This window comes from Amblyomma maculatum, chromosome 10 (assembly GCF_055883805.1).
Source record: "Amblyomma maculatum isolate TAMU_Amacu chromosome 10, ASM5588380v1, whole genome shotgun sequence".
NCBI lineage: Eukaryota > Metazoa > Arthropoda > Arachnida > Ixodida > Ixodidae > Amblyomma > Amblyomma maculatum.
In genome coordinates, this window is record NC_139353.1 from 89,533,964 (window position 1) to 89,557,800 (window position 23,837).

The 23,837-nt window shown below is 43.6% G+C and overlaps 1 pseudogene across 1 annotated transcript; it reads left to right on the top strand.

Annotated features, from left to right (window-relative positions):
* Positions 1-20,420: 20,420 nt before the first annotated feature.
* Positions 20,421-22,505, top strand: LOC146176981 (uncharacterized; annotated as a pseudogene). Its single transcript, XR_014701246.1, has 2 exons — positions 20,421-20,745; positions 22,127-22,505. The product of XR_014701246.1 is annotated as an uncharacterized LOC146176981 (transcript).
* Positions 22,506-23,837: the final 1,332 nt, after the last annotated feature.

Below are 23,837 nucleotides of genomic sequence, written 5' to 3' on the forward strand. Positions count from 1 at the left end.
ACGGCAAGGTCGCGATGGCAGGGCAAGGTATGCCGTGTCTAGCTTTTATTCCGACGGCGAACCCAGGCGCGTGCCGAAGGCGGCACCGCGGGGCGATGACGATGGTACGCACAAATGAAAGAAGGTCCATGGATGACTCACAATATGTATAAAACAAAACCCACGAAAATAAAGTAAACCCAGAAAAAGTTCCAGGAAGGTCTTTTATTGCATAATTTGCAGCTCATTCACAATCTCCATTCAGATTCACATTAAGATTACTAGCTAAACCAGCTGTTACCCCGGATCATCCCATTTACCATGTCAAACAGGTTCGCGTACTAACGCATCATTGGTGACTGTTCTTATAACCGATGAGCAGGTTAATACTGCCAGGAACTGGTCGCAGTCATTATGCGGTATACTTTAAAGGCTAATAGGGATTTCTAGAACAACCAGTGCCTATGCGCGTGCAGTGAATATAAGCATTTCACTCGAAGTTTGGCTGCCCGTAACATTGTTGATTTTATATTGCTTTAGTGCATCGATAGAGCTTGCGGTATATATACCAGGTGGTTTACAATATGTGAGACACTTCTACAGAAATTGGCCCTTTTAAAGCTAGGACATAGGAGCTTTCAAATTGCCATGGGAAATAAAAAGCGTGACAAATTTGTCTTTGCTCGCATTTCCTCTAAATAACATAAAACTAAGCGAAAGCCCGTGGGCAATCTGCAGCCGATATACTCCTCGGAAGACGGAGTTGTGAGAAGGTTGAGCTTCCAAGCGGAGGCCGAAGGTACATGCGTGGTCACGGTAGACGGCGTCATTGCTTTGATTGATGAGGATTTGTTAGAATTTTCTAAAGGTCAGGCCTTCCAGCAAGTTCCAGTGGTTCCGAAGTGCACAGTGAGCACAGCTGTAAGCTACTGCTCGATTTATTCTTTGATGTAGCATGCAGCAGTGACTTAACGTATCGAAGTGTCCCGAGATAATCCCCTTAAAAGCAGGTGTGCGGAAGAATAAATCCCCTTGTACTCTCAGATACCTGAATAGTCCAAACACTCTTCCTGGAGCTACATTGTTTAGGGATGTTTGATACCATGGGGGATGGCGTAGTGTTAGGCACTTAGCAATATTGTCTACTGCTATCATCACTGGGCTCGCAGCAGTTTAAAGCGTGTCTTTCCAAACAGGATATTAGCAGTATTGCTCAAATATTTGCCACCTCACTCATAAGATGTCTTATGTTTTTCTGTGCGACATATTTCAATTTTTTTCAACACCAAAGCAACTGAGAGGAGGACGAACTTAGACTGAAGGGCTCCAGAAAATTTCCATCTTAGCAATATTACCTTGCACTGGTATCACAATGTACATGCGGGATTTCTTTCCGCTGCCATCGAAATATCCCCAAACTAGTCAGGATTAGGCTAGCGCCTGTCAGTTAAGCAGCCGAGAGCCCTGACGAGTAAGTAACCACTGCGTGCCTTTCTACGATCAATAAACTTTAAATGAAACATGTCATTATCTATCGGAAGATATTCACCGTCATGCCTGATAGAGGTAAGACATGGCCTTGTATCTTAAGACGGATTGTCCACCAAAGTTGATCAAAAACAAAACATAAACCGCTCTCCTGCGGGAAAAATAACCACTGCATGCAGCCGTAATTTTTATCAGATAGATAACGGTCATTACCTACAATCTGGAGGTATAGAAAATGTGTCTTTTAAAGCAAAACGTACGTTAGGCTATTTAAAACCTAACCTCAAGGGTGCGACCACTTCTACTCATTTTTCAAAGATTTGTTCGATCTCAACCTGATTACCTGTCATTCATGTGGCGACGTAATCGATATTAATTAGTTATAGAGATCATACAAAATTGCGCCTTTCATTTCAGTGCTTGAGATTAAAGCCAATGTGAAAGCGTAAATAGTATTCAGGTATCGCTTGCCTTGGTCCTTCGAATCTCTCAGAACAGTCGCACCTATTCGCCTTTTTATAAACTTGTTTACAGTCGTGATGCCTTCACTACATTCCTTAAACACCCTAGTTGTAGATAGCATAATTGCAACATCAGCTCATTTCAGACTTTAGGATAAAAACCGCAGGTACAAAATTATGAGCCCTGGTACGTGCAGGTTGGTATCGTATATACCAAGTAGCATTGCTCGTACCTTGGGCAACATTGCCCTTACACGACAATCACCACATTTTGTTCTACAATGTTTTTTTCCTGCGTCCTTCCACAGTAATTGTTTCACTGCTGCACAGCGCTACTGCTATAATAATGTCTGCTTGCTCCTTTGTTTCTTACTCCAGTTTCTGATTTAACACCTCTTATAAAATATTCCAATTGAAATCTGTGAACTGTGAAATAAACGTGTCTGCCAAAATGAACTGTGAGAAATACAAAATGCGATAAAATATTAGCTGCTTCGCGGACTAGTTTAGTTCATATAGTCTTCCGATGTCATTTTCAGTCTCCAGTTTTAACTTCTATAATGCAGACGTAAATTGAGGCCGAGAAAAGAAACGCAAGCAGCAAGGAAACCAATTTTAAATATTCATTGTGTAGAGGAGAGGTAAAGCTTTTATTGTAGATATATGCTTTAGCGATTCATAAATTTCGAGATGTAATACAGTACAGCAAGAAGCTCAAAAAGGTGACAAATGAATAGTAAACCTTAGTTTTAAATCCGCAAAACCCCAAGAATTCAGAACGGAAAACATATCGAATGCTGATGGTCACATTGCAGCTTAATGGCGGAAAGACGCGCCACCAGGTTAGGAGGTTTCTATTGCGGCGCTTGTAGTTTCTTTGGTTGAAGTAAGCAAGCAAAGTATTTGCATAATTTTGTTTCTCTCGGAATATTTTGGGCGTATGTTTGGGGGAAAAGTTCCATTAGGCACATAGAGAGTAAAATTACATCCTTCTTTTCTCGGAATGCTTTTCAAAGTGGGTTTGGGTTTTATACCTTCATTATGGCGCCTGAATTGTTTAGACTTCACTAAACACCAAAATGTCGGCAGTTCAAGCGGAGCTGGAACGTTTCGCTGAATAGTGTGATGTGGCTAAGAATTTCCAAAACAGCTTTTAAAATTCTGTTTAAAACATCGCAGTTGCCCAGAACCAGCAAGTGTGAGCAGGAATCTACTGGCAGGAGCCTGAAGACACTCAATGATGTTCTGAGTCCTGCCAAGCAAACACTAGCGGAAGACATCTGGCTAGCGTAAACTGCAAAACACTAAATCACGGCTTGCAAAACAGCAGCTTATATCGTATGTTTGGGGGAATATACCTCAGGATTGCTCTGTGTGTGATTTAACCGACACTGCGAGTGACGGATCCTCAAGGAGGATGCGCATTTTGAATCCTGACTCGTGTCTTCCCTCTAAGCTGTTTGACTCAGAACAAATTATTGCATATACCCTTCGTAAATGTTTTTCTTAAAATATGTCGTATTAATATGACAGAATGCTCAAGTCAATAACAAGCTGCGAACACTGTATGACGATCTAAACCACAACTTTTTCTCGTTGCTCCTCAATAGTATACTTAGGTAGATTTGCAGCTGCAACTAATAAGTATGTCAATCATTGAAAGAGATGGTTGCTGATGGTGATTTTTCTGTGATAAAGAGCTACGTAGATGAAGCCTAATGAAGACGACAACTTCTACTGCACAATGCGAAAGTGTCTCGGCGAATGAAGACGACGATGTTTGCTCTAGAGCGCAAGAGTTCAGTCAAATTTTCGAAGCCTTATGACCTTGATTTGTTTTTAGAAACATTCATTGTCAGTCCAATTCAAGGTCATAGTCCGAACATTTGACGGAACTCTCACGCCCTGCAGGAAAAAAACATCGTCGTCATCATTCTCCAAGGCACTCTTGCGTTGCGCAGGGAAATTTGCCGTCTTGATGAAGTTTCATCTACGTCACTTCATATAATCAAGATAAATACGCTCTACAAATAGGCCTTTAGAGCGAGTGCGATTCATTCATTCATTCATTCATTCATTCATTCATTCATTCATTCATTCATTCATTCATTCATTCATTCATTCATTCATAAACCTTTATTCATGAGGATGACCTGAGGCCTAGAGGGGAAGGGGGTGGGTTAGGTGAGCTTGAGGGCGCCAGACTCCGACATGACAGACTCCGACAGGGCACTAAGCTTGCGCTTGGCGTTGGTATTGGGGGCTGTCCAGTCTTCGTAACTCTGAATGTGGTGAGCAGATGTATAGCGTGCGCGGAGGCCAGCCGTGCCAGGACAGGTCCAGACCAAGTGCTGCAGGTTAACGGAGTCAGCAGGGCAGTTGGGGCAGCTGATCATGGTTCGGCGCCATTGACTCATAATGTCCGGTGTGTACGCTGCACCGGCTCGCGCCTTGCGAGTTAGAACGTGGGCAGAGAGGCCGGAAGGGATCGGAGGAGTAATACCGGGGACGAGGTCCGGCAACAAACCCCTTCGCTCATGTTTAAGCCGCGTGATGACAGAGTCCGGTATGATGAAGGAAACAGTAAGGGTGGTCCGAGTTGGACGGGCCCACATCAAGGCTATGCCGACGATCTTCCTCTAGCTGCGCGCCAGCGGCCTTGTGGGCCATTCTGTTCCCAGTTCCTTGTGCGTGATGTCAAGGTGTCCAATGAATTCGTACCGAGACTTGTGAGGTCTCTCGCAGGTATCGGCAGCATTCTTTGATGCTGTGTTGTACTGAGGTCGTGTAAGAACGGGCTTGCATTGTTTTTATAGCCTCTTGACTTCCGGTGTAGATGTGGATGAAACGATCTGTTCTTTTGGTGCAGTGTTGAAGGGCCTCGTCGATGGCTGTTAATTCGAGTTCAGTTGCGGACCAGTACCTGCGACCACTGTGGCTACTAGCGTGCAGCTGTGAACCCTCTTGGTAGTAAGCGGTGGTTCCAAACGTGATGCCGGTGTCATCGTCATGATATAGGGCGGCGTCGGTATAAATGTGGAGACCGATGTGCTGGTCTTGTGTATCAATTATGTGTCGTTGTCGGTGATCTCTTCCTGGCCCTTTGGTGTTGGTTGGAAGGGGTTTTAGATCTGTTACCAATGTTTCTGTCCATGGTGCATTAAGGTGGTCCAATATGGGCAAGTGTAGGTTAGCTTTGTCAAAGATTCGAGTGAGGAGGCGACGCCCGTTGGGTGTGTGACGCAGGCAAGTTTCATGATTGGCTCGGTGCGTAGCAATAAGTGCATCCACTGGTGGGAGCTGAGCGAATCTGTGAAGCTCCGTGATGCGCGTGTGTACGGGTAGACCAGTTATAACCCTCAAGGCAGAGTTATAAAGTAAGCCAAGTGTCTTGTAATTGGCTGCGGTCAAGTCAAAGTAAGGGGCACCGTAGCGGAGCTTAGCGAGCAGAATAGCGACGGTGAGGCGAGTGCGACCAAGCTCGGTAACGTAGTGTTGGGCGGATGCAGCAGGTGGCATGACAAAAAAAGAGCGTTGTGTCGTAAAGGACACTTTCGCCAAAGGCAATGACTGGTGTCCTGCCAAGGGTATGCCGAGACCGTCTAGTAGGAGAAGTCAGACTGGTGCATCACCGAGAAGCTTACCAAGTGCGTATTTATCTTGTTTATGTGAAAAAGCGAAGTAGAAGGAACTTCATGATGACGACTCTTTGCGAGTGCCTTGGAGGATGAAGACGACGAAAGTTGAGTCACATGTTCGGAGTCATATGTCCTTGAATGTTGCCGTGGGAGCAGCACAGTTTACAAATTCTTTGGTCACAGGTTTCGAAGCTATTATCTAGAGTGCGAGTGCGACCATTTGCTGAGGTTTTTGGGACGCTAAGCATGAAAATAATAACATTTATATCTGTTCAGACGTAAAACATGGAAACCAAATTCCATATTCTCTGTTTTTGAAAGGAACTTTACAATAAACGCACCTAGTTGAATAATCGAATGCTCCTCACTCTCCATCACAAGTACTTTTCCGGTCAAGCTGCCAATACTTAAAGAAAACATTGTTGGTCTCTTCCAGCTTAGGCAAAGGTGATGGTATTTAGATTACTGACGATTTTAAGTAGCCATAACAGTACTGATGTCTATATATAATGTATTTTAGCAATGGCTTCCACCAGCGCTGCGAATACGAGAGGGAGTTAAATCCTTCTGAGCCAGCGTATTGTCTGAAATTTATTCAACACACAAACTAAAGCTGAAGTGTTGCCTCGGTCGAAATATCATGCGCTACTGAGCTTGGCAATTTAGCTACTTTGTAGGTAGATCTAGGCACTTTAGGACTCGGCTAGTTACAATTTGTTTTAGCTACCAGTGGCTGTTTTATTTCCTTTTATCAAAATCTTGCTCTTAGTCTAGCATTTCTAGCAAAATCCAGCTTTATCCTAGCAACTTTGCGGAATCACCATGGAGTCTCTGCCGCTCCAATTGACAGAAAGAAGAAAACCACTGAAATCTAAGAAGGAGATAAAATAGAGGGACTGCGAACGGGTGTGCCTTGCTGCCTCTGCCTTGGCGAGAAAAATAAAGAGCACATAAACAAAGAAGAGGTGATGCGGCGGAGAAGCTTCTGAGCGGATTCGCCTATCGCGCTGCGTGGGGCACCCGATGACTACCGAATTTATGCTCGTGATACAATATGGTATATGCGTGTACAAGTGCCTGTTACAAGTTTGCTGTTTGTTATGCTGCATAAATTGTACTCATCAAGTTTAATTGTTCTTCTGTTCTAAAGTTTGGGGATATAATTTTAGCACTCGGTTTTGTCACATGTTCTGGCTGCGGTAACAATTTAGATGTATCTTTTGCCAAAGAAGTTCATTTTCGATATCACAGTAATGATGAATTCGCACTAAAATGTACAAAAGTAGGTACACTCCAACTAGCACCTCGTCTTTTGGAGTTGTTTTGCTCTGTTAAAGAGCGGTCGAGGCACACTACATGCTCGGTTTTTCTAACTAGTTCTCAGCCAGCATTGCTACCTGGTGCGAACAGAGGAGAACTAAAGAGGTGAATAAAAAAAAACAAAGCGAGAAAGGAAGAAAAAAGAGACACGCGTCTCAACAGCTAAAGCGGTGGCGAGCGCAATGACAGTATGCACGGGACATGGCAAGGAACCTCCGCCGCGAAGGCCAAAAGCCCCTAGACTGGTTTGCCAGTTCCTGAGGGCGGGAGCAGCCAACCTGGCCCGGCCAGGTTTTAGTAAATGTTTTGCGAAAAGGCGATAACTACGCCTGGCCTAATGTATTGCAATAAAAACGAGAGCACATATTATTCGTTCGTATTTCTTCTGCGTAGCTGCATGCCTGCAAAAAACAACTTCATCGCGGTGTTTACTCTTTTAGTGTAGTTCCCAACGCGTGGGTTATACATTCTAAAACATTTCGAGAGAACACTTGAGGCTGAAATGTCTGCTAATTTTTATCTCTTTGCAAGATGTTTATCTACGTTTGTCTTATTCCACGTTGCCGTCTAGCTACGTTTCCTGTGAAAATCTGGCAACCTACTCTTGACCGCCGACTTGAATACACAAAGCATGACTTAAAATTGAAGCTAAGAACTAGCGATGTCTCCAAGGCACTGGTGTGACTATTCTGAGGAAGCACCGTTTGCGATTTTCATTTCGAGAACTATAATACTAAATGGAAAGCGTTCCTCTATTTTCCTTAGGATTGATTCAACCACGTGCACACGAACAATAAAATACTGGACAGATTATGGAGGCATATGGTATGATTTTTACCAAAGGCAAGGACAGAAGCTGCCACCTTAACAAAACGGCAGATATTGCCAGTAAGGAAATGGCATCCCGAAAAGAATGGTGTCGCGCGTAAGGTATATATTTTCGAGGGCTGCAATATACTAACATTAAACAACCGTGGCTAACGAACAACGCTTCAACAATCGACGACAATGGCTTCTGAGGATTTATGAGTATAGAGATCGCTGCGCCCTCTCCGAGGAAAAATAAAGTAAGCCAAGCTAAATGTAGCGCTGTTGACGTACATGGAAACAAATTCTTGTCCTTGTACAGTAATATCATAACAACAGCGGTGAAACTTTGGCACAGCCCGATTTTAATAAAGTATTTGTAGAGACTAAAATCTTTAACGGCACTCAAGGCTCTAAAAAAATTAGGTTTCTTGGCGTCTAATCCTTAATGAAAGCGGCATAAAGCCTTGCTACAAAGTTGAGATTCATATTTAAAAAGGCAAACATTACACACACTAACTGTCGTTTATTAAGGAACTCCACAGTGAACACTGAATTTGTATCCAAAGCAGTACATCCTGCTCATAGGGAGCACCCCAAATAATGAACTAAAAGAACAATGAGCTCAAATCAAGCAAATTTGATGGTATTAACATGCTGTCCTTACAAAGATGACAAAAATGCTGCGAATGCAATCAGAAGCTTAGCTGATGAAATTCTCGAACATATGAACCTTCTAAGATTATTGTGAAACATGTTGTTTTAAAGGTATACTGAAGATAAATATGAATTGGGTTTGCATCGATAGAATATGCCAGTTCCTGATTACAAAAAAAACCACTCTTACTGAAAACAGAGCTGTTATAAGGTAGTAAAGAGGAAGAACAGAAATACAAATATCGCCGCCAAAGCCGAAACGACCGAGACTCGCAACTAGAAATCACATCACGCGCAGGGGATCCCGGAGGCTGACAATTGCGATTTATGTTGTCCGTTTGAATGCGGTAATAGGTTTTGTCTCGAACATGATGACATGCTTCTATCGCACGTAAACGGCGGCGAAACAGCAATGTAAATGCTGCAAGGCAAATATAAAAATATATGTGGCGGCGCAACAGGCATCCACTTCAGTTTCGGCTATGTTCCGGCTCAGACACTTCGTTCGTCCTCGGATAGCTTCGTTTTGGACCTTCTGTGCCTGAAATACGAGCTCGGAGCAGAAGATGTGCGCCTACCTTAAGTGCTTATTGATGGAAGATCATGACTCTGCACCGTGGAGGAATAAAAAAACTAGGAGCGAGCGCGCGCAGCCTTCACAAGCCCAGTTCCTCTGACCCCGCTCCCTTCTCTCTCATGCGCGCAATAATTCTTTGAAATTTAACCAACATAGTTGCCAGGCACAAAAGCAGCTGGGTACATGGTATTCTGTAGTGACTGTGGATGCTCCAGCGGAAAGCCTACCGGAGAGAGCTACCGAAAGTTGCGCGTCTCGTTATAACCCATACTTTGTTTACAAATGCTGCATTGTACAGGCGAGTTTATAGGCACACTGATGAGAACCGCAGGTAGGTTTTCAACCGCGGGTTCGTCAGGAAGGCTACGGATTCGAAATAACATACTTTGCATGCTGGCTGCAGCAGCACGTGTATTTGAGGTGTGCGTTTCACAAATGAAGCAGACGATTTTCGTCTCGAATAATGCGTGCCCATATCCTAACAAGCAAACGTCTCGTTTCTCGAAGAGTGCGCATAACAGGATACTCACCGGTTAAGCGACAGCCCTAGGCGCTATATCCGTCTAGCATCCCGGCACGCAGCATTTCATAGGACCGCTTTTGTTGCTGGGCTAGTTGGTTTGATTCCATGCTTGCGAGACTCAGTGCACAAAGGCGAAGCACAAGAACAAGAAGGACAAAGCGCGAAACACAAGAACACGAACTACGACTGGGCGAAGCGGATCAGCGTTTCAAAGTCCTTCTTGTTCTTGACTTTGTGCGCCTTGCCCCGCACGTCGCGAAATACACGTGTGTACTGTGGCAGTGGCAGCTTCTAGGGCATCGGCCCGTCTAAAGGGCGCAAGTTCCACCTATCATCTTCGCTGAGCGCGCGCATCAGGTTTCTACCGCAGACATCGCGTAGCGAAGGCATTCCTCCAGAGTGGAGCGTGCGAAACCTCATCCGAAACCAGCTAGCGCCTATCACTTGCCGCGGCGCTCCCTTCGTCTTCCATGCTCGGCACGCACCTGCGAAGTATTCTCCGCTCCCCGCGCGCCAGCAATCATGGAGTCCCCTCTTGCGCCATAGTGTGCGTCATTCTACCCTACTACGTAGTAGGCGAAAACCAGTTTGAATTCCACCAGCGGGAACAAAAAAACCCTCAACTTAGTATCGCAATATCTGAGCAATAATTCAATCTTTTGCTGCCGGATATGCGGCGACAATGTCACGAAATGCCGTTTATTAGATTTTGATAGCATATTTAGGTGTCTTTAGTGTCTCTATAAGTTTACTTGGTGTAAAAATGCCGTGTTTATAATTTGCGTTTTTAGAAACAAATGCATCTATTATAGATATGGCTCCCGGAAATGCATCCACTACAGAGAAATCAATATGGCTTATGTTTAAAGTGCCGTTGCAGAAAAATATTTTTTTCTCTATTTTATTTACGATAGAAGAAAAGCATTGCAAAGTTTCAAATATGCAATTTTATATCGAAGCCGCAGGAGACGTATGCTTGGCATAGCAGTGGTGCATACTCGATACGATGATAGCGCAAAACAGAGAAACCGCATAAGAGGACAGGACACAAAGAACCCGATGCTTTTTTGTTTCTTCTTGTTTTTCCTTTGATCCGTGCCCTCTTCTGAGGTTATCCTGTTTTGAGCTGTCTTCCTTCTGAGTATGTTTCGCCAACTGGCCAAGAACTATTTTTTATAATAGCAGCGGTTACTGCAAAACATTGTTTGGTAAACGTAGGAAGAGATTATTTATCCACCATCTTTATCTTCTGCGGGAACTACAATAAATAACGTATTGTCTTCATTAACAGCGTTCTCAGTTGCATAGATGCAGAAGAGCCTATTCCAGCGTAAAAAGCAACAACACTGCAAAGAAGCCGTATGACAGACCATTGTGTTAAAATTCTTTTAACAGCAGCAAGGCCAAAATTAGGTTCGAAAGCTAAGAGCACGTGAGAAGATTGAAAAATATTGAAAGCCTGTGTACTTTACTCACCTCTATAACGCAAAGAGCTGCTGGAAGAACTTGCGGCTGGGATTTTATGACATGTTTTGAGCCACATTACCTCATTATGGGGAAGGAAATGCCGCAATATCTGTCACGTGAACATATGCGAGTAATGAATATAGCATAGCTCGAACACAGTGACTTTCTGGGGACAGCTGCTGTCCTCTGGAATACATCATGTACACTCCTGTAGCAAGCAAAGAAGCCAAAGAAAACCAATTGCGAAATAGCGTTTGCAATAACATTTGCAGTCTATCCGCTGCCCTGTTTATGCGAGCCATGCAAATGTTCCTAAGAAGTGCTTTAGGTGCGGTAGGAAAATAATGCATCATGAATTTCTGATTGTGCACAGAGCACAAAGATTCCATCATTTTTTTGTAGATCCTAGTTTATGCTATATACCAGAACACCGTAACTTCTTAACATAACAAAACGATGAAATAAATAATTGTTTCAAATTCATTAATTTGGTTTGTACGGCCTAACGCCCCAAAGCTACTCAGGCTATGACAGACGCCGTAGTGCAGGTCGCCAGAAAGTTTGACCCCGTGGTGTTCTTTAACGTTCACTGATATAATAGAACATAGGTATGCAACTTCGTTTTGCCGTTCCAAACTGATAATCGCTGATAGCAATGTTTGCCAATTTTTAAGCTCAAGTCCATTCATTTCTAAGACCAGCTGCAGTTTTCACATGTCATATTCAAAATGCATCGAGAAAGAAGCAGGCATTCTTGTAGGTTATAATATATATATATATATATATATATATATATATATATATATATATATATATATATATATATATATATATATATATATATATATATATATATATACACGTAAGTACTGTTTTAAACTATAATTCATCATTAGGCAGTAGCTGTCTTATACTGCTGTCACACGGGCACGGCTGAACTCCTTTTAACTCCCTTCAACCAAGGTAGTCTTTATCTCAATGGAGATACGCACCGTGTCACACGGCAGTCCTTTAGGAAAGGAAGTTTAAGGAAGTTCCTAGCGTAAGGAGTTCCAATCATTTCCCTCGAGCAGGTAAAGGGAGTACTCTGGTTCCCCGTGAGCTTTAGTGCAGGTTTTAAAGCAAGCACTTATGCATTAATTTTGCGTTTTTAACTAATTTTAATACTGTAGCACAACGTAGAGCATGGAAAAAAGGAAATGCGCTAATATCCAAGCATACACGCAAGAATTTTGCAAGCACATTGTGGCCAGCAGAAAGGACAAACCCACTATGCTAATAGAAGTAACAGCGCATTCCTTTCATATGAATAAAGGCACATTTATATTTTAAATTCAATTCAAACTGTTGAAAAGAAAGCAGATAAAAATTAATTTACATGTTTCTAACTTGAATATTTTATATGCATACTCAAAACGGACAGCGCCTAATGGCACCCTGACGGCGTCTTTGAGGAGCTCGTTCTTAGCCGTGTGACACGGCGACAACTCCTTTGGGGCTGAACTCCCTGCGTGGTCCTTTATGGAAAAGAAGTTCGAGGGAGTTGGGACTTGCCCGTGTGACAGAAGTGTTAATCTTAATATTCAACTTCTCCACGTGACGATCTTGGAGTTGTTGTAGGCGTCGGAAGGCAGGAGCCTACTAGAAGGTAGAAATACTCTACTACAAAACTTGCGTTTTCAAAATGCAGGTTCATTGAGCAGGTCAAAATTAACAGAACGAGTAATAAAATGGTAGGGTTAAACTGTGACTTTCTGTCCACAAAATTAGAAAGGAAAGCCGAACAAGAAGGTGGGTCCTGTCACGATTGCGCAGAGGATGGGGCCCACGAATGCAACGCCAAAGAAAAAGGAACGAATCCAGGCCGTGGCGGCTCCGGTTAGCTGGAGGTGAACAGCAAGCCTATGTTACAAAACTAAAGGCGATCGAAATTCTCTTAGCATTAAGATGGGGCATCTTTAAAGCCGGAGTGCTTTGTAACATTAAACCCCGTCAATCAAAGCAAACAAGCAAGAGGAGACTGCAGCTACCAAGTCGAGAATTTAAAGAGTGTCCAGTGCGAAGGTAGAAAAATATGACAGCAGCCGATCAATTTGCAAGGCCAGCGCGGTTCTCAGGAGAGGAAATTCGAACCTGAATACCATGACAGAAAAATGGTATAGATAAAACAGAACGAAGTCAGTAAACGCGAGCCATTGCCTGCCTATATATGCTTCGTATCAGTGCCGGTGCGTGCCTGTTATCGTGAACTACAGATATGCAGCTTGCTAAATTTCCTCCTGTTTTGCTGAATACTTACCTTCTCACCCTACGGCCTTATAAATGTACGGAAAACAATAAAGCAGATTCTTTGTACCCTGATTGTGCCGCTCGTCTGATACATGTGTAAGAAGTGGGAAAGCCGCCCTCGTCCGAGAGAAGCGGTGGCAACCGTAAAAGACAACCATGCATAGCGTCAAAGCACCGCGCATCACCGGAGATGGTGGTAAAAGCTAGATCCTCTTCAAACTAAAGTTTGATTTTTTTTTTTTGCCAAGCAACGTCGTGCAGCGAAACGCCAAGATCCAGCACAGTGAAACAGCAGTTTCTCAGTTAGACGGGTGAGGACGTGTTAGGGGCCTTCAGTGCCTTCACCTTCGCCACAGGGGAAAGCAAAGAGGACTACGCCATGGTGGTTGCCAAGTTCGAGTCCTACTTCTTCGAGCAGTAAAACGACGAGCATGAAAAATGCAACTTTCGCACTCGTATCCAGGATACAGAGGAATCGTTTGAGGAATCGTTCGAGGACTTGCAGAAATAAACCAGGCACTCCAAATTCGGCATCATAATCGAAAAAAATGGTTCATGACATAATTGTTCTTGGTACAAATTTGCTACAGCTTTAGGAGAAGTTGTTATGGGAAAATAATAAAAGCTTAAAAAAGTTGCTTTATGCAAGACGGCAGCACGTCAAAGCAAAGTTTGGAACACAAGGAAAGAGACAGAAGTGGACGCGGTTAGCCTGAGCAGACACGTGAAAGGTACCCTAGAGGCCTGAAAGAGATAGCAGGCGTACACGCTCTGGCCATGTTCACTTCCGTCACCGTTTCCCAGTATACTGAAAAACATGCCGCTAGTGTCATGGGCGCAAACACTTTTTTTATGCACAACTGCAGGCGCAAATGAGATTCAGCTGGAAGAGAACTTCTAAATGTTAACCGCCGCTGTTCGAACCATCCACAACAGCAATTGGCGCGTCAAGGCCAAGATAGCGAGCCGAGAAGCGCTGTTAAAAGTTGCCAGCGGCTCAGAAACAAATACCATGCTATTCTAGCTGTTCCTCAAGACGTGTGGGGTTGAAATGGAACCAAGCAATACCACACTCCGGTCATGTAGCAATGACCTCATCAAACTTTGCGGAACAGTTTCAACAAGAGTATTATTTGGGGAGACAGAGGTGGCCACTAATTTTTCGCGGTAGGAAAAGACCTCCAAGCGACACTGGAACTCGAGACTAGCGAGCGGTTGGGCCGGATCCGACGAGCGATGGAAATGGTCACGACCACAGTAGAAGGCATAGTCCAACAGTTTCCTAGACTTCAAAGGAACTAGATGCATTCAGTGAAAACACAGAATAACCATGCGCCACGAGGCCGTCTCCATTCTCTATGCGGCGAAATGAGTGCATTTGTCTCTTCAACAGCCGCTGCGTGGGAATCGTGCGCAAAATGAGCAATTCAACAGACTTGGCACGCCCATTAGTTATAGTACGCTAAAGAGACGGAAAGTTAGAACCATATTTTGTTTCCAGAAAAATTAACAAGAGCCTGAAGCACGAGCTCTATCAGGTGTCTCTTCAAGAGAACAGTGAGGCGGAGACTACAGGAGCGAAATTTTTCTCGTGTTTGGATGCAAATACTAGGCTCCGCCAAATTTCGTTGGATGAAGACTGGCCGAAAATATGCACGGTCGTGACTACCTTCGACCGTTGTCGTTTTTTTGCGGCTTCCCTTCGGCACTGAATCAGCCAGCGAAGTGTTCGAGAAAGCCTTGAATGAGATATGTCTAGTGTGCCTTCAGTGTGCGAGTCTATGTCGACGATATTCTCATTTGGGGTGCAACTAGGGCAGAACGTGACGAACGGTTGTCGAGCATTCTAAGCACAGCTGAAGGGGCAGACTTGACCTTCATCACTGGAAACTGTTATTGTGGTGCTGAAGAAATTGCATTTTTGGTAGCCATTAGTAGCAGAGGCATAAGACCAAACTCTGCTCTTGTGAAAAGCCATCTAGAAATACGAAATTCGAAAGATAAATAAGCGGTGCAAAGAATCCTGGGAGTTATGAACTACTTCTGGACATGATTGTGAAAACTGTTCGCTACAACTGTAGGGCTTTCATTAAGAAGCGTGCACTTGACGGCAAGCTTAATTTATAAGCACTGAACAGTTCAGAGACGATTTTCGTATATTAATATGGCGCTGTGCCCTGATAGACATGTCATAAACTCGATTTTATTAGTCGTAGTCTTATGTCGAAGTGGAAAGGCCATGTAATTTTTGGAAGAATATTTTCAAGGACGAAACATTCATCATTGTGATAATATAGTTAGGTGTTTAAAGAAATATAGGATTTGTAAAATTCGCTTCCTGCAAACCGAGATCATATTGGAAAGGAATGGCTAAAAATGAACTTATGGAAATATTGAAAAGATAAGGCTTCTCGCAAAATATTTTATTTTGTTTTCTGAACTGTGCTTATTTGTCTGGCATCCTTTGAACATGAAGGCAAAATCTTAGAATGATAGGAAAATAGAAGTCTGAATTATGACATATTTGTGGTCTACAAATTTTACTGTTCTTGGTCATAATGCATTGATAGTTTTCACAGCAAAGACTGTCAAGTCAGATGTGCCTTTGGCATGGTTACCAAGCAATTTATTCGCACACTTTTCGCAACTTCTCATAGTATTTTGCACGAGAAATATTTGGAGTTTTGAGTCATTAAGCGCCGACCTCTATTAACATTCTGCAAATAAAATTCAACCAACGATCTATTAATTGATCCAATTAAATTTTATTTATATCATTTTTAAAGCACTCTGTTAATCCATTGGAAGCTTCGGATGCCCCACGGTTTTACCGTTGTAAAGTATAGAATGAGACATGAAATACGGACGTTTATTGCATCTGGAATGTAATAGTAAAACAGTTCTCAATGTGGTTCTTCGAATACTGGTGCCAGAGTGTTAGCAGCTGCGTTTTTAAATAATTCAAAAAATTGCTTTTGAAGGACGATGACAACAACATTTTTGCATCACATTGGCGATGTAAATCTGCTAGCAAAAACACTTGTGGTGGCCAGCTTTACCGAGTTCAATGTTTAATGTAAAGTAATTCAAAAACACGTGCGGCATTGTTAATCTAGAGGCAACGTACTGGTCACGCCAATTGTTTTATGGTGCAGGATCATTACTTTTAGCGGATTGCAAGAGCACTTCTTCATTGTCAAAGGAAATATGAAAAGCGACGTTAAAAGTGGCAGTGCCCAAATCCTTTAAATACAAGCTGTCGAGCCCAATACGTGCGCGTGATGACGCAAACCCAGTGCTATTTTTAGTGGAAAATGATTAGCTACTGTAGCTGGAGTGCTAAAACAGCCCGTATTATTCAACAAAAAAAAAAATACATTGCAACCAATAGCGTCTTATGAAATAACCTTGGTATAGAGATCTGCGCAAACAGTGAAATCTTTCGAGATGGTAAGGTCCAACGCAGTTTATGTTATGTTGTGGACTTGATATCACCTGCCGAAACAATCTAGAATGATTCTATTAGAACTACACCAGGGTTAAGGTGTTCATTCTAGAGAATCCAAATACCTGTTGAAATCATATATATATATATATATATATATATATATATATATATATATATATATATATATATATATATATATATATATATGCAGAATGCCGCGAACAATAGCCCTCTGTGAACACTGCACTGAAACGAACAGCTGTCAGTATTTGCCAATTTAATTTGCTTTTAAATGCATAGGTCGATTCGTGGCTATACACAAAAGGAAATGATCTGTCAAATGATAAAGGGCGACAAACAAACAGGAGTACAGGTAAAAAAAATCTGTTTCTAGGAGCACGGATGCGGCCTGTGATGCATGCACAAAGATTTACAGCTTACAAAGAAGCGCAAATATAGCAATTACACAGTGACATCGGTATTTTCGGTGTGCTCTGGCTTCTGCGAATGCGGAGATGGCCGCACGGAGGGGCGCTAACGATTTTTGACCTTTCCAAGCTCCAAAAATGCTTTCAGCAATACACAAGTCTCATACTGAAACACCGGAGCTGATTTGAATCATGAACCGAAAAGTATCAATGAGCGCTTGAATATAAAAGGGTGTCGGTAGTAATATATGTCGGGCTTTCGTTCTTGATTCATATCTTTCCCAGAAAGCGAATTAAGCACTAAACTGTCTTCATATCATATGTGGGAACACATTTTATTTTAGAGCGTAACCACTTTACAGATGTCCCCAAGTTTCTCAACAGCATCGTCACTGTCGACATTCAAAGGCCGGTGGAAATTGTCAAGGAAAATTCTAGACAAAGTGAAACAGTTTTTGTTTTTCAATTTTAGGATCGAGAATTGACAGAAAGATAGAAGAAAAAGAACCGCGTAAGTATTTCATTCTTTCAGTTCGATGCGTCCTTGGGAAATTATTACAAGAGTGCAGAATGCGCATCCGAAATGTAGCTTCGAAGGGAAGAAAGCCGAGAGTGGCTATAATGAAGCAAGAGTTTGGGGCGGTAGCACAAAATTCGCAAATGCAGGTCGCTAGTGAAGACATGGGCCACCAGTGTGGTATTCTGGCAGGACATATTTATGGAAAAAATGAAACGAGGCAGAGGCTAAGTTAGCCGCTCTGTTTAAACCGAAGTACTAAAACCGCCGAAAGAAATCGTTGCAAGGAAACTCACTGTGAAGCACCCTGCAGGCCTGAAGAAGTCCAGACTAACCTCGATCAGTTGTACGAGAAAAAGCGGAAACACAGCTCGATGAGAAATGTTTTGTCCTCTCAACCACATATAGCATTCAAACGTTCGTATTATGAGTGTGTAACCCTAAAGTGTCATTCGCAGGGAGCTAAAGCCCGGCTGTTTTGTATTCATACCGGCGGATGTCAAAGTGTTTATATTTTGAATATCCTCCTAATAAACAATGAGCAATGCCTTAATATTTCAAGAGAATTTTGTCTCTTTCTTCTACTCTGTGCAGTGAATTTTCTTATATTGCTACACTCAAAGCGGCATAATCAAAGTGCGAGCACTGCTTATTCACCTTCTGTTAAAAATATACATTTATGACACAAACGTAGCTTTAACAATTAATATTACAATTCAATGACAATTTCGACTGGTACTAAAGCTTTGCGGCTTTTCGAAACAAAAATTTATGCTGATTTTTATGTGGATATCTCTTCTTTACGGGTTTGTGACTGCATTTAATATCTCCCTCATTTTTACGAAAGCCTTTCCCGTGCGCTCCTCAGGTGTGCAGAACAATATTTTTAAATCTTCACGGAATTTCGCTTCTGCTTACCCTTTCCCGTAGGGCAAATTCTAAATCATTAACATTAACAAAGAACGTAAAAACTGTACCCGAAAACTGTATTAGCTATCCGCTTCCCCTCTGACATAGGCCAACTGCAAAGTATTCGTCGAATTTCAGTTTCTGATCGCCAGCTGACAGGGCGCCGTCAAAGGGTTTTCGGTCGAGTGGAGGCCCGCTATCAGCCGCGCTGAATATTTGGCGGAAGACCCGAAGTTCTAAATGCCCACGTGCGAGCCCTGACCACGACGGTCACAGATATCACTTAATTGTCTGTCCAAGGGAGGTGTGGAGCTTGTTGGCGGGAAACTCATGCGTGCATCCTGGACACCGCAAGTAATGGTCCAGCGCTGGTACTACGTTTGTAATGACACGTCCCACATAGGTCCCCACGTTGCCAACACAGTACCAACACAGGCTCCATGAACTTTAATTCCTCAGGCGTATTCCCCAAATTTATGTTGGATATATCCATAGGGCAAAGTAGGCTGGAACCACGCGAGACGTCAGACGGAGAAGTGAAATAAGTCTAACTGAATCAAAGTGCACAGCTGTAACCACTGTGAAGTAAGAGTACTTTTGTTATCTTTAATTATATGCTGAGGTTCCTTAAAATAGTACCAATTTTCGAGTAGGTAAAGGGCGACGATAGGTCGCATTTCATTTGATCATTACTGCTTAGATGGTTGCTAGCCATTGATAACCTTTCTTTCAACAGTCGCAGGCATTTGAGTTTAACAAACAATAGAGGCCGCCTTAAATAATGGCGCGGAGTAATGTGACATATATTTGTTACGCATTGGGAAAATTAGAAGCATGCATTTTTGCCCGCATTTCTCCAGACATTAAAAAGCAAGAAATCTGTGTAAAAGTCATAATAAATGTTTGTTTTTTTATCGTAACGTAAAAGGCATGAGTAAATTTGTAGCACATAAAATGTTTGCTGTAGTTCCTTCTGTATTCTCTTCTGCTATAGTTTCACAAGGTAAATTTACAAAACAGTACTCTAATTAAAAACTTTCTGCTGTAGCTACAGGTTCACATAATAAAACCACAAATAATTATATGGGAGCAGAATATCTTGCATCCTACACTAGCAAGGTCTAAGTCATGTAATCATATTTATGCTTGTAAAATGTGCACTACTGTCAGTGCCCGTTAAAGATCTCCAGGTGGTCGAAATTACTCCGGAGACTTCGGTGCCTCGAATATTACACCAATATCTAATCTCGTCAACTGTATAACTGATTTGGACTCCGGCGCACACCGTCAAACGAATCCGCCCATGCCATGGCTCGAGGGCTCTACCACCGAGCCGGCAGCAGAGGGGGGGCGCTTGGAGCGGGGAGCGTACAATGTGCTAAATCTTACACCGAAATTCTACAGCACTATCGACTGAGTAGGCAGGTGGATGCTCCCCTAACACCTACCCTAAATTGCAGGCAGGCCGTCGCCTGGCGTAGCCTTCAGACTGGGACAATTCCACACCTGTTCCTGGTGAGCCATATGCTTCCGGGAGAACTGGGAAACGAGAGGGACCCTCGAACACATCATCTGAGACTTTTCGTTTTCTCCCGGGAGGGACGTAAATCTGATGTTGTTTTTGTGGCTGTAGGAAGAAGGAAAAGAAAATGCACGGGCCTGCTACTGGCTCTGTGCCGCAACTCTGGGAGACCATGCTGCGCCGCTCGGACCCTGGGCTCCAGCCTTGCCGCCGTCGAGCTGGCCTGGGACGCCGCCGGCCAGTGTCTGCAGGCCTCTGTCTGAGCAACACCACCTAAACTAAGGCCTCTTCATATCCTCCTCCTCCTCGCGCCTACGTCATCACACTACGACGAAGCTCTTTCGTGGTCTCCCGTCTCGGCGTATATCCGGGAGGCGGGTGCGAGTGGTTGGTTAGTCTAGGTGGTGTTGTTCATGCTCCAACTACAGCGCGAGATTTCGCCTTTGTGCAACGTGTTTCGCAAAAGTTTTGCGGATTTTTTTTCAGAAATAAGCGCTGGATGAGTGGAAGTGACAGGTCTGCGCTGATGTTGCAGTGTTTTCATCAAGTGTGCACGTTTTGAGAATGCCTGGACATTGCTGTGTACCGCGGTGCCGTGGAAACTATGATGGTGGGAATACAGTGAGAGTCCACGTTCCCATCGGACCCAGTGAGAAGGGCTCAGTGGATAAAAGCCATCCATCGTGCCGATTTCACACCAGGAAAGCGATCGGTGGTAAGGCGAATAATTCTCTTTACTATTTGTTATCGACAACTTCTTTGCATAATTAACGCTGCATAGATACTCTGAGATTATGTGTGCGTGGTACTTACCTTAAAAATAACGAGGGACTTTAGCGAGTAAAGTAGTGGAAGGCGAAAGCCCGAGAAATGTCATCTTGTCTAGCGTTCCTGACATCTGCAATCCCACATTTGAACGCGCGCCAAGGAACGCCACGCGACAGCTGCGCAAAAGCGGGACACACTTTGTCCACGACAGTGTGAGCCTATAAAGACTTCCGCCTTAAACACGTTTCCATTGCTATGGTGCGAACCTTATTTTATACTACGTGAATGTGACTATTCACAGTACTATTCACAGCTTGTTTAGAGGAAGTATTCAGAGACTTGGAATGGGAAGAGTTAGGGATAAGGGTAGATGGAGAAAACCTCAGTAATATGCGATTTGCTGATGACATTGCCTTGCTAAGCAACTCGGGGGATGAACTGCAAATAATGATTGATGACCTAGACAGGAAAAGTAGAAAGGTAGGCTTGAAAATAAATATGCAGAAGACTAAGGTAATGTTCAACAGCCTCGGGAAGGAACCCCAGTTGACATTAGGTAGCGAAGTACTGGAAGTAGTAGGCGAATATGTCTACTTACGACAGGTAGTAACCGCAGATCCGGACCATGAAAAGGAAATAACAAGAAGAATAAGATTGGGATGGAGCGCATTTGGCAAGCACTCGCAGATTATGACTAGCAGCTTACCGGTATCGCTCAAGAGGAAAGTATGCAACAGTTGCATCTTGCCTGTACTCACCTATGGGGCTGAAACGTAGAGGCTAACCAAGAGAGTTCTACTTAAGTTGAGGACAACCCAGAGGGCTATGGAACGAAAAATGGTAGGGGTAACATTAAGAGATAGAAAGCGTGCAGAGTGGGTCAGAGAAATAACTCAAGTTACCGACATTCTAGTAGAAATTAAGAAGAAATGGACATGGGCAGGACATGTAGTGTGAAGAGAGGATAACCGATGGCCGCTGAGGGTAACAAACTGGATTCCAAGGGAAGGAAAGCGTAGCAGGGGGCGGCAGAAAGTTAGGTGGGCGGATGAGATTAAGCAGTTCGCAGTGGTCAAGTGGATGCAGCTAGCACAGAACCGGGTTAAGTGGAGAAATATGGAGAGGCCTTCGCCCTGCAGTGGGCATAATCAGGCTGGTGATGATGATGATGATGATGATGAATGTGACTTAGAGACACAGTATTACTGATATTTAGTGCGCGCGGACTTTAAACTAAAATTCGATCATTAGAACCTTAAAGGTAGGGCTGTTAGTGTTATTTTACCTTCAGGTACTGCATCCTCCTCACGTCTCATTTCACATTCTAGGTCTGCGAGCATCACTTTAAGCCTGCGGACATGGTCGACAAAAGTTACGTGGATGTAAGACAGGAAAAGTGATTGAAGCTAAGCTGAAACTGGTACGACTTCTACCTGACGCAGTACCAAGCATACTCCCAAACTGCCCAGCGTATCTTTCTGGTGCAGCTACAAGTGCCTCTCGAGAGGCCCCAGATGACAAGAAGGCGTGTCTTGAAGCAGCTGCAATAAAGGAAGCCATCAACCAGTCCATTGAGACGCACCGAGAGGAAGAACACACCAACAGAATTGACAGTTTTCAGGCTCTGTTAAGCGGTCTTCCACGCATCCAGGTTTCGGACTTTTCTTTTTTTTTGTACGCAAGCTTGCCATAAGGCATATTATATAAACTCCCTTTCCTCTAAACTGTTTTATATTATTTAGAAAGCATAGCAGAGGGTTAGCATAGTTAAGCATGGTATTCTGGGAAAGCTTCACAGCATGTTTACGCATGGTAGAACTCTTTCGTAACTGGATTTCACTGGCAAGAGGACGACGCTCTAAGCACAGCATAATCGTCAATGGCATCCATAACTGACACTGAGCGAGGTGCGGTTGCTCCTCATTCTTATTCCCGTCGAACGAAGTGGTCTGTTCTATAACATAATGGGGCGACGTTGTCAATCTATAGATTAATGACGTGCTCCAACCCTTTTGACTTTCTGCTCAGCTTCTTGTTTGAAGGGTCACACATTACCCAAAGCTCAAAGTGCCAACGTCACAACCTTTTTTTGAGGGACACCAAGATGGTCCACAAGGTTAGACTTGGGTTAGGTTAGAAATAAAAGCAGCAGCTTTTTTTGTAACTTTTTAAAGGTCAGCGACCAGCCCATGCTCATATTAGGTATTGGTGCGAGTTTTTCACCAGAACATTGTCTACCGGATTGCGTCGCTGTGAGGAGAGGGGAAACAATTTTGAGAGCACTATTGAATCTACACTGCAAAAATGCGCAAGCCTGAATGTTGCTGCGGCACATGGTGCATCTCGTTTGCTCTCCTTGTCATCCAAATGCACCGTATTATCATCGCTACTGTCGTTATTGTCATTATCAATAATTACAGCGTCATTGTCATCGCTACCATCATCCTCGCGCTAGAAAAGAACAATGATGTGCGTTTCGTGTTATGGTTAAAGCGCTCGGATGGAGAACCGAAGGGGTGGAGGTTTCATTCCTGATGGAGAAAGAGTGTTGTTTGTTCTGATGACGTAATAGGACGATTGACTTGGTAGTCCCTCCCTTCTCTTGGAATATGCATCCAGAATGTAATGTTGAAAGAAGGGCCAAACGAGCCGAAGCTCTAGAGCGACGGTTCAAGAACATGGGAGCAAAGGAAGTAGTCTATGTTGATGCGGCAAGTGGCAGAACAGGTGCGGCGGTAGCTTCGGTAGTCGATGGCCGAGGGGCACCGGTATCCGCGGCAGCCATCAGAGGCCGCAGCATAGAGTCTGCGGAGGAAGTTGCGATAGCGCTAGCTTGCGTAGGAACAGAAGCCAAGTTCATAATTAGCGACAGCAAAACTGGCATTCAAAATTTTGGGAAAGGAGGATATCGCCGGAGGCGGCCAAAATCCTCACCCAAAGAACGATAAATAGGAACATTCAGTTAATTTGGACATCCGCTCACGCTGCCGTCCCTGGTAACGAGGCGGCTCTCGAGCTAGCCCGAGCTCTCTACTTCCG